A 16359-nucleotide genomic window follows, 5' to 3' on the forward strand; every position below is an offset into this window, starting at 1 on the left:
GAACATGACTGTTACAGCCATTGTGGTTCTGCATTCCTGGTATGGTTTTCATATATGATGCTACACTTGAAGACGCCATATATACTCCATTTCTGCAGTAGAAATCAAAAGGAAAACTAGATCATCATTTAACACTATGGCATTCAATTTTCAATTTCACATCTTGGGCTCTCATGGCTGCCTTATTTAGAGTCCTTCTCTTTGCCAACACTTCTTTTGAGCTCTGAGAGATACATCCATCATGATATGCGATTGGATCTGTAACTCGAGGTACTGGAATAATAATCAGAGGTGTATATATAAACTGAAAGCCTCTGTATTTCTCCAAACCATTCCCTGTTGTAGGAATGCTAAAATAATGCTAATGCAAGAAAAGATATTCCAGTGTCATTTTAGATTTCAGGCATTGCACATTTGTACCCATGATTATGTCAGAATATACACATAGGCATCATTTAAGAGAGAATTTATTATAAAAGAAAATATAAAAAACCAAAGCTAGCCTGATCTTGCTTTATTTATTTATTTTTAAATCAGTGCTTGAACTGGAGTTGAATAAATTTGTCCGGCTTAACATGAAATTGTGTTGGTCTGAGCATAAAAAATAAAACTGGTAAGCCTATTCATGTGGAGTGAAAAGAAGAGAACATAAAAAAACATAAAATATCGCTCTTCTAGCATAAAAAATGCATTGATGTATTTTTTTAAAAAATAAAATCTACTTTTAAATAATATTAGGTTTTATGTAAAAAATAAAGAATTGAAAGCTTCAGAAGCAAAGAGATCCACATTTAATGCTGGGGATGCCCACCTGGGGAGAAAAAGGGAAAAGTATAATAACAGTGATATTTGTAGAGGTTTTTTAGGTCTGGCGGTCAGATACATCCAGACATGAATATAAGAGATAAGAATTAATGAATGTTTATCCTTTTCAGGTTTTTTATAGCCTTGTGAATTTTACTTACCTCTCTTACACCTAGACTTATGTGCCAAAGAAAAAGTACCAACTTCTTTTAAAGATTCACCTAATCATTTATTTTAAACCAAGTTGAAGTCAATTGATTTCAATTTTCCTTTCCAGATTCAAAGATCAATAGTATGAGGGTAGCATTTGTACATAGCTTGTTCTCTGCTTTTGCAATGCAATATTCAGTGAATTAAATCTTCTATCAAAACTAAACAACACAGGCATAAATTGGTTCTCATCAGCAAATTTTCTTTACTTTTTAGGTCTATTTGTTTACTATCATGAGCAGATGCTCTTTGGACCATACTTTCAGAGGTGTGTCATAAAGCTGAATGAGTATGACAGCTCAGAAATGGCTAAGAAATTAGTTACAAAAACTCACAAATTTCAGGAAAGGACTATTTAGTTATTTAATTCATAGCCTTTCCTCAGAATGTATTTGGTGAAACATTATGGTAAAGATGAGCTACAACTCCAGTTCAATCCAGTTCACTCGCTCAGTCACGTCCGACTCTTTGCGACACCACTGATTGCAGCACGCCAGTCTTCCCTGTCCATCACCAACTCCAGAGGCTTGCTCAAACTCACGTCCATCGAGTCAGTAATGACATCCAACCATTTCACCCTCTGTTGTCCCCTTCTCTTCCTGCCTTCAATATTTCCCAGCATCAGGCTCTTTTCCAAGGAGTCAAGTTATTTGCATCAGGTGGCCAAAGTACTGGGGTTTCAGCTTCAACATCAGTCCTTCCAATGAATACTCAGGACTGATTTCCTTTAGGATGGACTGGTTGGATCTCCTTGCAGTCCAAGAGACTCTCAAGAGTCTTCTCCAACACTACAGTTCAAAAGCATCAGTTCTTGGGCACTCAGCTTTCTCTATAGTCCAGCTCTCACATCCATACATGACTACTGGAAAAACCATAGCCTTGACTAGATGGACTTTTGTTGGCAATGTAATGTCTCTGCTTTTTAATATGCTATCTAGGTTGGTCTTAGCTTTTCTTCCAAGGAGTAAGCATCTTTTAATTTCATAGCTGCAGTCACCATTTGCAGTGATTTTGGAGACCCTCCAAAATAAATTCTGTCACTGTTTCCATTGTTTCTCCATCTATTTACCATGAAGTAATGGGACCAGATGCCATGATTTTAGTTTTCTGAATGTTGAGTTTTAAGCCAACTATTTCACTCTCTTCCTTGGAGATATAACCTCCAAGACCTGATTTATTTCTAAATTGTCCTCTAAAGCATATATCTGAGATGCAAAGGCTCAGAATCTACAAGCTGGAACTTCATCAAGCAAAACTGAGTTGAAATTTAATGGGAAATCCTCCACTAATTTTCTCAATTTCTGGCTCTCCTTAAGCTCAGCTGTAGTTATTTTTTTTTAAAAGAAAGGGGGAAAAAGGCAACAGGTAATAAGATCAGATTGTAGTTTCCAATATCGAGCCTAGTAGGAATTTTCAGCTTTAGATTATAAATCCCAGGAAATAGAAGTTTATAACACAAATGGTGACAGAACCTTAATTATGGCATTGCAAAGGGCAATGCTGCAATAGAAGGGAACTGTCCCTGAGATGAGTTGCTTCATCTCTGAGTGAAATCTGGCCTAACCACTCAAGAGGAGGGTGGTGCAATGAATGACTCAGGTCCTCATTGGTAAAAGAATCTGGTATGTATTCTATGAAATTGTCATCTTCCATTCCTGTCTTTCTGACTAAGCCTCACTTCATTCTGTACCAAGAAGAAAAGAAAGGTCATAAAGAATAAAGCAATGGCATCTTACTTTTGGGACAAAATCTGTTTTCCAACACGTGTATCAAAGAATCAGTGAAGCTGGAAAGGACCATCTGGTCCAGTCCTTCTGTCTCTCTGCAGACAAATTCTAAATATTCTAAGACAGAGTGGGAAGGAAGTCCACAGCTCACTTCTTCAGATGAAGGAGGGATAATTCATATCCTTCCTTAAAAGCCCATGCTAGGTATAAAGTCAAGAAGTTTGTCAAGTAAAACACAATTTTTATTTGCAACCAATCTGACCTACTCACACTATTGTCTGTAAACACGAAGTTTTATACATACTTCAAACATTTGGAGGAATTTACGAAGCCAACCCTTAGTTTCTCCATTTGTCAAACAACTCAAAGTCTCCTAGTATTTTTTAGCACAGTGAAGGGTCAAATTCCTAAACTTCTTGTTTTAGTTTTCATTTTTCCCTGAACTCTTCTTGATATTTCCACATTTCTCTTGCTAGGTATATTTATCATTATAACCCAAACAGCTAACACAGTGCCTAGTCCACAGCAGGCACTGAGTAATTGTTTTTGAGCAAACAAATGTCAGGGACTGGGACACTATAGATGCCCGAGTATACATTAAACAGCAAACCAATCAAAGAACAATACTTTTATATTTGTTTGTTTCGCATTCCAAACAGCCATCTCATCAGCTTCAGTTTCATTCAATTCATCTAACTAAAATACAATTAATTCACTGTCTTTCTTGGTTTAAATGTTACAATGATATATGCAAATTATGCATCTATCCAGCAGCAGTTTTATGACACAAAGAAGTCACATTTTTTATCTAAAAAAAAGCAATATTTTCAGAAAGCATTTAAATTAGCAGTGGTCACTGTTTTACTCATAGGAAAGCAAAGCTATCCAGATGTAAAACACTGCATTCATAGATGGCTGTGGTATGCATCCCATTCTTACTTCAGTCTAGGTCTTAGAACTGAACATCTGCAGCAGTTTGCTGGGATGTCAACATCACAGCTAGGATAGTTCTGGCTACTCAGTTCCATGAACCTACTGATACCAAAGACTCACAAGAATCTCCTGCAAGGCAAGATATAGCCCACCATGTTTCCAATTCACACTGGAAAAGAAATAGAGGAAATGGGAAACAGAGGAAATCAGGGGCCCTATACCAAACCAAGACTTGCTCCTGATGGTTGTTTCTCCATTTCCTTCTCCCAAACCAAGAGAAATTCCTGGATTTCTACTGTCTTGAAAAAGAAAAGCGTCCTTCTTAGGCCATAGTGCACTTTCTAACCAAGCACCAGGACTGACCAAGTCTCTCAGGATTTTTCCAGAAAAAACAAAAACAAAAACCTGCCAATGATCTCAACAAAGGCAGTTGTCCTCTGTCAAGCATTTGAGGAAACAAGAATATAATAGGATCATCTATGCTGTGTTACCGATGGGTACCTATGTTTTTTTCAGTCTGAATCTGAGACACTGAATCATTCAATGGAAATGAAAGGAAAGAAGGAAAAATACCAAGAGGGTAAATGCTAGTTAGTTGACTGTATGATTATGCATATCAGCATGGCATTTTGCCTAATTTTACAGTTAGGAGCATTTTGGTTAGTTTTAATATGCATGCTTGTCATATAGGACTTTGAAAATGAAAGTGTTAGTCACTCAGTCACGTCCGACTCTTTGTGACCCCATGATCTGTAGCCCGCCAGGCTCCTCTGTCCATGGATTCTCTAGGCGAGAATACTAGAGTGGGTAGCCATTCCCTTCTCCAGGGGATCTGCCCAACCAGGAACCAAATCCAGGTCTCCTGCATTGTGGGCAAATTCTTTACTGTCTGAGCCACCAGAGAAGCCCATATAGGACTTTGCTGCTGCTGCCGCTGCTGCTAAGTTGTTTCAGTTGTGTCCGACTCTGTGCGACCCCATAGACAGCACCCCACCAGGTTCCGCCATCCCTGGGATTCTCCAGGCAAGAACACTGGAGTGGGTTACCATTTCCTTCTCCAATGCATGAAAGTGAAAAGTGAAAGGGAAGTCGCTCAGTCGTGTCCGACTCTTAGCGACCCCATGGACTGCAGCCCACCAGGCTCCTCCGTCCATGGGATTTTCCAGGCAAGAGTTCTGCAGTGGGGTGCCATTGCCTTTTCCAAGGACTTTACTTATATATAATTTTATGTGATATATTTTTAAAATTTCCTTTTGCATTCTTTTCTGGAAAAGTGAAAAGGTAGTTTATGTTCAAATACCAGCCAAGTACTGGCACCTGGTTAGAAGGAAGGAAGGGAGGGAGGAAGAGGGAAGGAAAAAAAAGCCTTTTTAAATGAGTTGCCAGTCCAGGTTCGATGCACAATGCTGGATGCTTGGGGCTGGTGCACTGGGACGGCCCAGAGGGATGGTATGGGGAGGGAGGAGGGAGGAGGGTTCGGGATGGGGAACACATGTATATCTGTGGCAGATTCAATTTGATATTTGGCAAAACTAATACAATTATGTAAAGTTTAAAAATAAAATAAAATTAGAAAAAAAAAATAAATGTGTAAATTTTTGGATAAGCTCTAGGTAAGTAGTCCTCTGCTTGATTCTTTTACATAGTAACATATTTCTGACTGGGACAAATTAAAGGTTGTTTAAAATATTCAAATGCAGATAGATTTCTGGAGAAAAAACTAGAGTTTCTGTAATTATTATAAGTTAGATCCAGGATAAAATATGCCCAGCTACTACTAAGGTGATCAATATTCAGAGATAGAGATTAGAAACACTTATACATACATACATATCAATCTGTGTTTATGTATGAAACATTTACAGAAGGCTTATATCAAACAAAGCTTGCACCCAAAGTACTGAATTCATCACTGATCATGGAATTTCCAAAATTGGTGCACTTTTTATGTACTTTGTACTTTAAATTTAAAAGGCCATGTGACAGACTTCTTTTGATATGATACTATATTCTGAGATAGAACACAAAATCTTTCCATTTTGATTTAAAGTCTATCAGCATTATGGCTGCAAATAAGAATAGAGGCTTTACAACAAAGAATTTCAATGATTATTATATTTTACCTTTTTGTCACAAATGATGATGATCATTTGAGGACATAGCTACATTCACAAATAGTACTGTATGAGAGCAATGATGCAGTTTAGTAGAAAGCATACATACTACTAAAAGGCTTACTTCAAATAAAAGTGAAGAGTTGACTGCACTTCTGGACTTGATTCTAGCAACACAAAAATCCACAGCATCAAACACGAAATCTGAGTTGGCTGTTGATAATATCACATTCAGAAGCTTGACATTTCATAGATCAGCCACCTGCCATTCGCGCTTCCCCACACCCTGTTCAAACTTGCTCAAAAGAATCTCATATACTTTAATCCTCAGAACCTTGAAAGATGATCAGTGTGCCACAGGCGTTAAACCTGTAAACTTTTTTTAACCTCTCCATTAAATACCAGGAATCTTCGTCTGATCCTGGCAAGTGACCTGGGTAAAGATTTTGGTGCCCATGTGAGGCACACATATTTTTGAGTTTCACTGCTAGTGCTTTGCTTGCTGTTGGTAAATGCCAAATGCATCTGGGGAAAGAGTTTTGAAAACAACTCGACAGCATGAAAAGTTCCAACAATAAAACAGAACTCTTTACATTGCAAAGCCAAACAAATAACTCGGGCAAGTGTAATTGAATAAATCCTGAGCTTCAGTGCAGATGGCTGTTTTTACTGTCTATGCCTGGATCTGCTGAAGGTTCTTCAGTTCCAGTGTGTGTATGTGTCTGTGTGTGCGTGTGTGTACAGGGCTTTTTTTATATGAGATTTGGCATATTGCATGTGGCAGGCTGTTGAAAAATGAATAAAGACAGGAGGAAAAAGGCAATGTGTGTCCCATTGGTAATGAAGGCAAGCCAGGTTGCTGACTGCCCATGTGCCAGTTCTCCAGGATTGCCCACGGGCTCCCAAGATCATTTCCTTGCCCCCAGATTTTCATGTTGAATTATCACTCACGATCTCTAAGTGAACATGCCTCTTATTTTATTTAAGACACATTGGGCTCTTGTGTTTGACTTCCTGCTAGGCAATACAATATTTAGTGTATGCTCCTTACACAAATGGGAAGAAGTGAAAAATGACCATAAAAGCATAATTCCAAATTTATTTTTTTCTATCTTTGCAGAGATATCTTTGCCCTAAGCTTTCAAGAGGCAGACATCAAGTGTAAAGCATTTGTTCTGTGCTGAATTTGCTGAAGAAACTCTGACCACAGATGTCTACAAGGATTCATCAGGAGCTTTAGGCTATGGCCTCATGGCTTTGGCCTGAGGCAAGGCTAGGGGCAAAGAACTTTTCATGTGGGGGGTAAAGGATAAAGTAGAAATTCATCATGCCTGGATTCTTACATTTGCTCTAACTGGTACCCAGAAGCCTCTCTCTAAAACATGGCTTGTCTGTTCCTGTGCTGCTGTTAAAACAGAAATGAGCAGCATCATAGCTTGTTTGTGACCTACTTAGGAGGAATTCATATTTGTCTACAATGGCCAAAAGGAAGAGAGGTTGAAAAGAACAAAAATTATTTCTCTCAGTATGATAGCCAAGAGGAATATAGATTGAGATGAACAAAAATACATAAGTTTTCCTTACTATGTGGATGTCACACTTAGTTCAAATGATTACCTCTATTGTTATGTGGCCATCGAATTTTTTTTTTTACTTTAAATATTTGGTCATGAGATAATGCTTTATATGATACAGTAATATTTTTAAATAAAAGATCTGCACATTTAGATAATAAAGTCTTGTCTCTTTTTTATTTCTTTAGCCCCATCAAGAACTGTAAAAAGAAACTGCTAGGTTGCTTATTTGTTAAGTGATTCTTAACTCATCTCTGATCCAAAGAATGCTCTTGTCAGAATACAGGCCTGTAAATAATTAATGGTGTTTTTAACTTTTGATTTCCAGCCACAACATTTTTTAGGCTCAAATTATGACTCTAACCACCTGCATAACAGAGGGATAGAGCATTTGACAAAGTTCCAGAAAACTCTGTGTTACAGAAGTGGTGAGAGTAATCTGTTTCCTGGGTTGTTTTCTAGGTTCCTGTCCCTCTCTGACTTCCCTAGTCCCATTCTCCAAAAGAAGAGTGGCTTTAATAAAAATGGTGTGAGAGGATGAAAGCATGTAGTGTAATAACCTCTCAAGTATGATCTTTTCAGTAGAATTATGTGCTCCATTTCAAAGCCCACTTCTTTGGAAGAAAAGGCATATTCCTAGAAAGCAATAACTGAGAAATAGTCTATTATTCCTGCAGATAGTGTCACAGGTAGGCTAGGAACCCAGCTCTCAGCAAACCTGAAACCAAATGTCAAAACACATGTGGTATCCCATAAAACTTTATCATTGAAAATATGTTTTCTAGAAACTTCTGGTTTTCTATGCAACTATATCAAGTGATACTAGATTCAATATAAATTAACTGTAGACTTTCAACAGTCCAGTCTTTAAAACAATACCTCCAACAGACAGGGAGAAATATATAACCTAAAAGAGTGAATACAGGCACAATAATGGCCTATTAACTGTATTTCCATACCTGAATGGTTCCTCTGCCTCAATGCTGCTAATGTGGTGGAATTTGTATAGTTAATCTTTAGGAATTTAAGTCCCTAGTTCCAGATCTAAATACAACAGTTTTAATCCACTTTCGACTTGACCTCATATTAAGCTCAAATACAGCTAAGCCACTTTGCCATTACCAATTTCATAGGTTACAAATAGAACACAGGGCACGTCAGTCTTGGAATGGAAGGGTCATTTACATGCTTCACTAAGATGGTCATTGAATATTCTTATAAGAGGTTGCTTTTCCCATAATTCCAACTCTGATAGATCATTGTAAAATGGGTGAAACTGAAGGGAAGAATTTATTTAGAATCTTCCAACCATTCCCTGTAATTTGTCCCAAAATTTAATTATAAAAATTTCCAAATGTATAGGAAAGTTGAAAGAATTGTAACCACCCATATAGCTAACACTAATATTCTACAATTAATATTTTTCTATTTTGACATATTACATATCTATCCATCAAACTAGCCTTCTATTTATCTATCAATTCATGTTTTGTTGTAATTCAAAGTTAGTTGCAGATATCAGTACATGTCACCTCTAAACATTTCAGCAGGTAGGGCATTAACCAGAGTTTAATATTTGATTAACTATTTTATTTTAGGTAAAATGTATGTATCATGAATTGCATAAATCTGAAGTGTGCCATTCTTTGAGTTTTGAAATTTCTTATACTTGAATAACCAAAATCCCTATCAAAATAAAGAAAATTTAACTCTAGAAAATTTCTCTCATGTCCCTTCTCAGTCAATCTCCACTGCAAACAGCTCCAGAGGCAATTACTACCATGATTATTTTCACCCTGTATTTGTTTTGCCTGTTCTTAAAATTCATATAAGCAAATTATATGATATGAACTGTTTGTATAAACTTCCTTTTACACAGCATAATGTTAAGAATTTATCCATGTTGTTGCCTGAATCAGTTGTTCATTCTTTTTATTGCTGAAATCTTTCCCTTGTATGAATATACAATGGTTCAGCTTTCCATCCTCTTGTCCAGTTTTGTACTACTCTGAATTGAGCTATAGTGAGCATTTCTGTACAGGAATTTTGTTGATCTAGGCTTTCATTTATCTAGGGAGAATATCTAGGAATGGAATTTCAGGGTCACAAGGTAGGCATGTTTAGCTTTATATTAAGTTACTAGAGATTTTTCCAGAGTAGTTATACCATTTTATACTCCACCAAATGTATGAGAGCACTAGTTTCTCCTCTTTATTTTCAGACAATCTGGTGGGGAGATAATGGGATCTCACCGTGGTTTTATTTGTACTTTCCTGATGACAATATGAGTACTCTTTCATGTACTTATCAGGTATATACCTTCCTTTGGGGAGCATCTATTCAAGTATTTTGCCTGTTTTTAACTGGGTTGGTTACATTTTTATTCTTGAGGGGTTCTATATACATTCCTGATAGGAGCCAGTCATAATTTTTGCAAATACTTTCTCCCATTCTTTGACTTGCCTATTTGTTTTCCTAACGATGACTCTTGACGAACAGAAGTTTTAATTTTGATGAAGTCTAACGTTTTTTTAAAAAGATCATTGTTTTTTGCACTTGAAAAGATTTGCTATCAGCAAGACAAAATGTTTTCATTTAATGTTTTCTTTTGGAAGTTCATGATTTTAACTTTTATTGTAAGTCTATGATTCCCCTCAAATAATTTACTATTATGTGTGGTGAGAGATGATAGAGTTTAGTCTCTCACTGTGTCTCTTTGTCTCTGTGTCATTCTCTGTCAATAGGTAGATGAAAGAATAGACAGATGAAAGATCCATAGATGCATGAAGTGAAAGTGTTAGTTGCTTGGTCGTGTCTGACTCTTTGTGACCCCCATGGACTTTAGGCACACCAGGCTCCTCTGTCCATGGCATTCTCCAGACAAGAAACTGGAGGGGGTTTTCATTCCCTTCTCCAAGAGAGATACATAAATACACACATACATACACAGACAGATAATCCTGAAACAACTATATATATATCATTGTTCAGAGTCATTTGTTGAAAAGAATATGGTTTTCCCACATAGTCTTACCCCTTTGTTAAAAATCAGATGACCATTAACCATATATATGTGAGGATTTGTTCTTTTTTTCTGTATTTTTCTATTTTGTCCCATTGATCCACATGTGTACCTTTTCACTGGTACCACACTGTCCTGATTAATATCACTTTATAAAGAGTCTTAAAATAAAAATAAATATTCCAACTTTGTTGTTTTTAAAAATGTTTTGCAAATTCAACCTTAACTGTCCTTTAAATTGAGTTTCTGTACACTTTAGAAGAGATAGAGATTGCAGGGTTTTCTGTCTTGGCTACTGTTTGCTGGACTGCAGTTTGACAGTGATGCTGTCCTCTTCTCAAAGCCATAGCTCCTTTTTCTTATAGCTACAGCTACATTCACCCTGGATTATGTCCTCCAGCTCTTACTCCTTCAGGCCAATGAGTGGTAACAATTCATTGCTGTTGATTTTTGCCTTCTCTTGATTATTCTTAATTCTGTCCATACTTCTGTAAATTGTCCTGTCATTAAATGTTCAATACAGATCTTCTTTAACCACTGTGTTTAAGTATGCCAAATCTTTACAAGGCTAGCTCCTTTATCTTTTCATTTATTTTTTCATTAAAAATTTTGTCTTTACTGGAGTATAGTTGAAAAAACTACTGGAGGAGGGAATGGCAAACCACCCCAGCATACTTGCCATGAGAACCTCACAAACTGCATAAAAAGAAAAAAAGATATGACGCCAAAAGTTGAGTCTCCCAGGTTGGAAAGGGTCTAATGGGAAAGAGTGGAGGACAATTACTAATAGCTCCAGAAAGAATAAAGCAGCTGGGCCAAAGCAGAAACGACTCTCAGTTGTGGATGTGTCTGGTGATGAAAGTAAAATTTGATGCTGCAAAGAATAGTATTGCATAGGAACCTGGAATGTTAGATCCAGGAATCAAGGTAAATTGGACATAGTCAAGCAGGAGATGGTAAGAATAAACATCAACATCTTAAGAATCAGTGAACGAAACAAAAATGGGTAAATTTAATTCAGATGACCATTATATCTACTATTGTGGGCAAGAATCCAGTAGAAGAAATGGAATAGCCCTCATAATCAATGAAAGAGTCCAAAATGCAGTACTTGGGTGCATCCACAAAATGAAAGAATGATCTCAGTTAGTTTCCAAGGCAAGCCATTCAACATTACAGTAATTGAAGTCTATGCCCCTACTATTGATGCTGAAGAAGCTGACATTGATCTACATTCTATGAAGACCTAGAAGACTTCTGAAAACTAAACATCAAAAAAAAAGTTATATTCATCATTAGGGATTGGAATGTAAAAGTAGGACACTAAGAGATACCTGCAGTAACAGCCAAGTTTAGCCTTGGAGTACAAAATGAAGCAGGGCAAAGGCTAACTGAATTCTGCCTAAAGAATGCACTAGTCATAGCAAACACGCTTTTTCAACAACACAAGAGATGACCTTATACATGGATATCACCAAATGATCAGTACTGAAATCAAATGATTTACATTCTTTGTAGCCAAAGATAGAGAAGCTGTATATAGTCAGCAAAAACAAGACCTGGAGCTGACTGTGGCTCAGATCATCAGCTTCTCATTGCAAAATTCAGGCTTAAATTAAATAAAGTGGGGAAAACCACTAGGCCAGCCACATACACTTAAATCAAATCCCCTCTGAATATGCAGGGGAGGTTATGAACAAATTCAAGAGATTAGATTTCTTCAAGAAAATCAGAGATACAAAGGGAACATTTCATTCTAAGATGGGCACAAAAACGGACAGAAATGGTATGGACCTAACAGAAGCTGAAGAAGAGGTTGCAAGAATACACAAAAAGCTAAACAAAAAAGATCTTCATGACCCAGATAAGCATGATGGTGTGACCACTCACCTAGAGCCAGACTCACCTAGACCAGAAATCCTGGAATGTGAAGTCAAGTGGGCCTTAGAAAGCATCACTACAAACAAAGCTAGTGGAGGTGACGGAATTCCAGTTCAGCTATTTCAAATCCTAAAAGATGATGCTGTGAAAGTGCTGCACTCAATATGCCAGCAAATTTGGAAAACTCAGCAGGGGCCACAGGACTGGCAAAGGTCAGTTTTCATTCCAATCCCAAAGAAAGGCAATGCCAAATAGTGTTCAAACTACCACACAATTACACTTATCTCACACACTAGTAAAGTAATGCTCAAAATTCTCCAAGTGAGACTTCAACTGTACATGAACTGAAAAATTCCAGATCTTCAAGCTGGGTTTAGAAAAGGCAAAGGAACCAGAGATCAAAGTGCCAACATCCGCTGGATCATGGAAAAAGCAAGAGAGTTCCAGGAAAACATCTACTTCTGCTTTATTGACTACACCAAAGACTTTGTGTGGATCACAACAAACAGTGGAAAATTCTTTAAGAGATGAGAATACCAGACCACCTGACCTGCCTCCTGAGAAATCTGCATGCAGGCCAAGAACCAACAGTTAGAACCAGACATGGAACAGACTATTTCCAAATTGGGAAAGGATTACATCAAGGCTGTATATTGTCATACTGCTTATTTAATTTATATGCAGAGTACCTCATGTGACATGCTGGGCTGGATGAAACACAAGCTGGAATTAAGAATGCAGGGAGAAATAGCAATAACCTCAGATATGCAGAGGACACCACCCTTATGGCTGAAAGCGAAGAACTATGGAGCCTCTTGATGAAAGTGAAAGAGGAGAGTGAAAAAGTTGGCATAAAACTCAACATTCAGAAAATGAAGATCATGGCATCTGGTCCCATCACTCCATGGCAAATAGATGGGGAAACAGTAGAAACAGCGACAGACTTTATTTTCTTGGGCTCCAAAATCACTGCAGATGGTGACTGCAGCCATGAAATTAAAAGATGCTTGCTCCTTGGAAGAAAAGTTATGACCAACCTAGACAGCATATTCAAAAGCAGAGACAAACAAAAAGCTATGGTTTTTCCAGTGGTCATGTATGGATATGAGAGTTGGTCTATAAAGAAAGCTTATCACCAAAGAATTGATGCTTTTGAACTGTGGTTTTGGAGAAGACTCTTGAGTGTCCCTTGGACTGTAAGGAGATCCAACCAGTCCATCCTAAAGAAGATCAATCCTGAATATTCATTGGAAGGACTGATGCTGAAGCTGAAACTACAATACTTTGGCCACCTGTTGCAAATAACGGACTCATTTTAAAAGACCCTGATGCTGGGAAATATTGAAGTCAGGAGGCGAAGGGGATGACAGAGGATGAGACGGTTGTATGGCATCACCAACAGAATGAGGATGAGTTTGAGCAAGCTTCAGGAGTTGGTGATGGACAGGGAAACCTGGCAATCATGGGGTCACAAAGAGTCAGACATGACTGAACGTCTGAACTAAACTGAAATGGTATGCCTGAAGAACTATGTCCATAATATTGTACAGGAGGCCATGAACGAAACCATCTCAAAGGATTAAAAAAAGCAAGAAGGCAAGTGGTTGTCTGAGGAGGCTTTTCAAATAGTCGAAGAGAAGAGAAGTGAAAATCAAGGGAGAAAGGGAAAAGTACAGGGTCGCAAAGAGTCGGACACGACTGAGCAACTGAACTGAACTGAACTGACATCCTACTAAAGGCTGAGTTCCAACGAATTGCAAGGAGAGACAAAAAGACCTTCTTCAATGAACAATATATAAAAACAGAGGAAAACAACAGAAGGGAAAGACTAGAAATATCTTCAGGAAAATTGGAAGTAAGGGATCATAATGCCCAAAGATGGGCACAATAAAAGACAGAAATGGTAGAGACCTAGTAGAAGCAGAAATGATCAAGAAGAGATGGAAAGAATACACAAAGAATGGTACAAAAAAGATCTTAATGAACCAAATAATCATGGTGGTGTGGTCAGTTACTCAGAGCCAGACATTCTGGAGTGCGAAGTCAAGTGGGTCTTAGGAAGCAGTGCTGTTAATAAAGTTAGTGGCTGTGATGGAATTCCGGTATAGATATTCAAAACCCTAAAAGATGATGATATCACAGTGTTGCACTCAATATGTCAGCAAATCTGGAAGACTCAGCAGTGGCCATATGACTGGAAAAGGCCCTCATTCCAATTCCCAAGGAGGGCAGTACTAAAGAACGTTCAAACTGTCTGAGAGTTGCTCTCATCTCCCATGCTTAAAATTTTGAATGCTAGACTTCAGCATTACACAAACCAAGAACTTCCAGACCTTCAAGCTATGTTTAGAAAAGGCAGAGGAACCAGAGATCAAATTGCCAACATCCACTGGATCACAGAGAAAGCAAGGGAATTTCAGAAAAAACATTTACCTCTGTTTCATCAACTACACTAAAGTCTTTAACTGTGTGAATCATAACAAACTGTGGAAAGCTCTTGAGGAGATGGAAATACCAGACCATCTTACCTGTCTCCTGAGAAACCTGTTTGTGGGTCAAGAAGCAACAGTTAAAACCCTGTATGGAACAACTGATTGATTTGGTGCAAGACTGAGAAAGGAGCACAACAGGGCTGTCTGTCATCACCCTTTTTATTTAACTTATATGCTTAGCACATTGTGAGTAATGCTGAGCAGGATGAGTTATAAGCTGGAATCAAGATAGGCAGGAGACATATTAACAACCTCAGATATGCAGATGATACCACTCTAATGGCAGAAAGTGAAGGCAAACTAAAGAACCTCTTGATGAGAGTGAAGGAGGAGATTGAAAAGGCTGTCTTAAAACTAATATATTAAAAAAAACTAAGATCATAGCACTTGGCCCCATTACTTTATGGCAAAAAGAAGGGGAAAAGTTGCGAGCAATGACAGATTTCTTCTTCTTGGGCTCTAAAATCACTGCGGATGGTGGAAACAGCCATGAAACCAGAAGACAACGGCTTCTTGGCAGAAAAGCTATGGTAAACAGTTGAAAAGCAGAGACATCACTCTACCGACGAAGGTCTGTATAGTCAAAACTATGGTCTTCCCAGTGGTGATGTACAGTTGTAAGAGCTGGACCGTAAAGAAGAGCACTGAAAATGATGCCTTTGAACTGTGGTGCTGGAGAAGACACTTGAGAGTCCCTTAACAGCAACAAGATCAAACCAGTCAATCTTATAGGAAATCAACCCTGAGTATTCATTGGAAGGACTGATGCTGAAGCTGAGCTCCAGTATTTTGGTCTCCTGATATGAATAGTCAACTCATTGGAAAAGTTCCTGATCCTGGGAAAGATTGAGGGCAGAAGGAGAAGAGGGCATCAGAGGATGAGATAACTGGATGGCATCACTGATACAATGGAGATGAACTTGGAAAAACTCCAGGAGACAGTAAGAGACAGGAAGGCCTGGCATACTGCAGCCCATGGGGTCACAAAAGAGTCAGATATGACTGGGTGACTGAACAACCAATAGTTGATTTATAATCTTGTGTTAATTTCAGGTATACAACAAAGTGAATCAGTTATAGATATACATATATCCAGACTTTTTTATTTTTAGAATTATTTCCCATAGAGGCCCTCACAAAGTATTGAGTAATCTTCCCTGTGCCATACAGCAAGTTCTCCTTAGTTATCTGTTTTATAGATAATAGTATATATATATATATATATATGTCAGTCCAAATCTCCTAATTTTTCCCTTCACCTGTCCTTATCCCCTGGTAACCATAAGCTTGTTTCTACAACCATGACTCTTTGGTTTTGTAAATTCATTCACTGAATCCTTTTTTTAAGATTCCACATATAAGTGATATCATATGACATTTGTCTAGGTATGACTTACTATACTCAGTATAACAATCTCTAGGTCTACCCATGTTGTTGCAAATGGCATTAGTTTGTTCTATTTACTGGCTGAGTAATATTCCATTGTATATATGTACATCTTCTTTATCCACTTCTCTGTTGATGGACATTTAACACCAATTTAAATATCACTTCTTTAGAGGTGACCAACCTCTCCATTAAGGTAGATCCAACACCTCTCC

The sequence above is a fragment of the Bos taurus genome, chromosome 10 (genome assembly GCF_002263795.3).
Source record: "Bos taurus isolate L1 Dominette 01449 registration number 42190680 breed Hereford chromosome 10, ARS-UCD2.0, whole genome shotgun sequence".
NCBI classification, from domain to species: Eukaryota; Metazoa; Chordata; class Mammalia; order Artiodactyla; family Bovidae; genus Bos; species Bos taurus.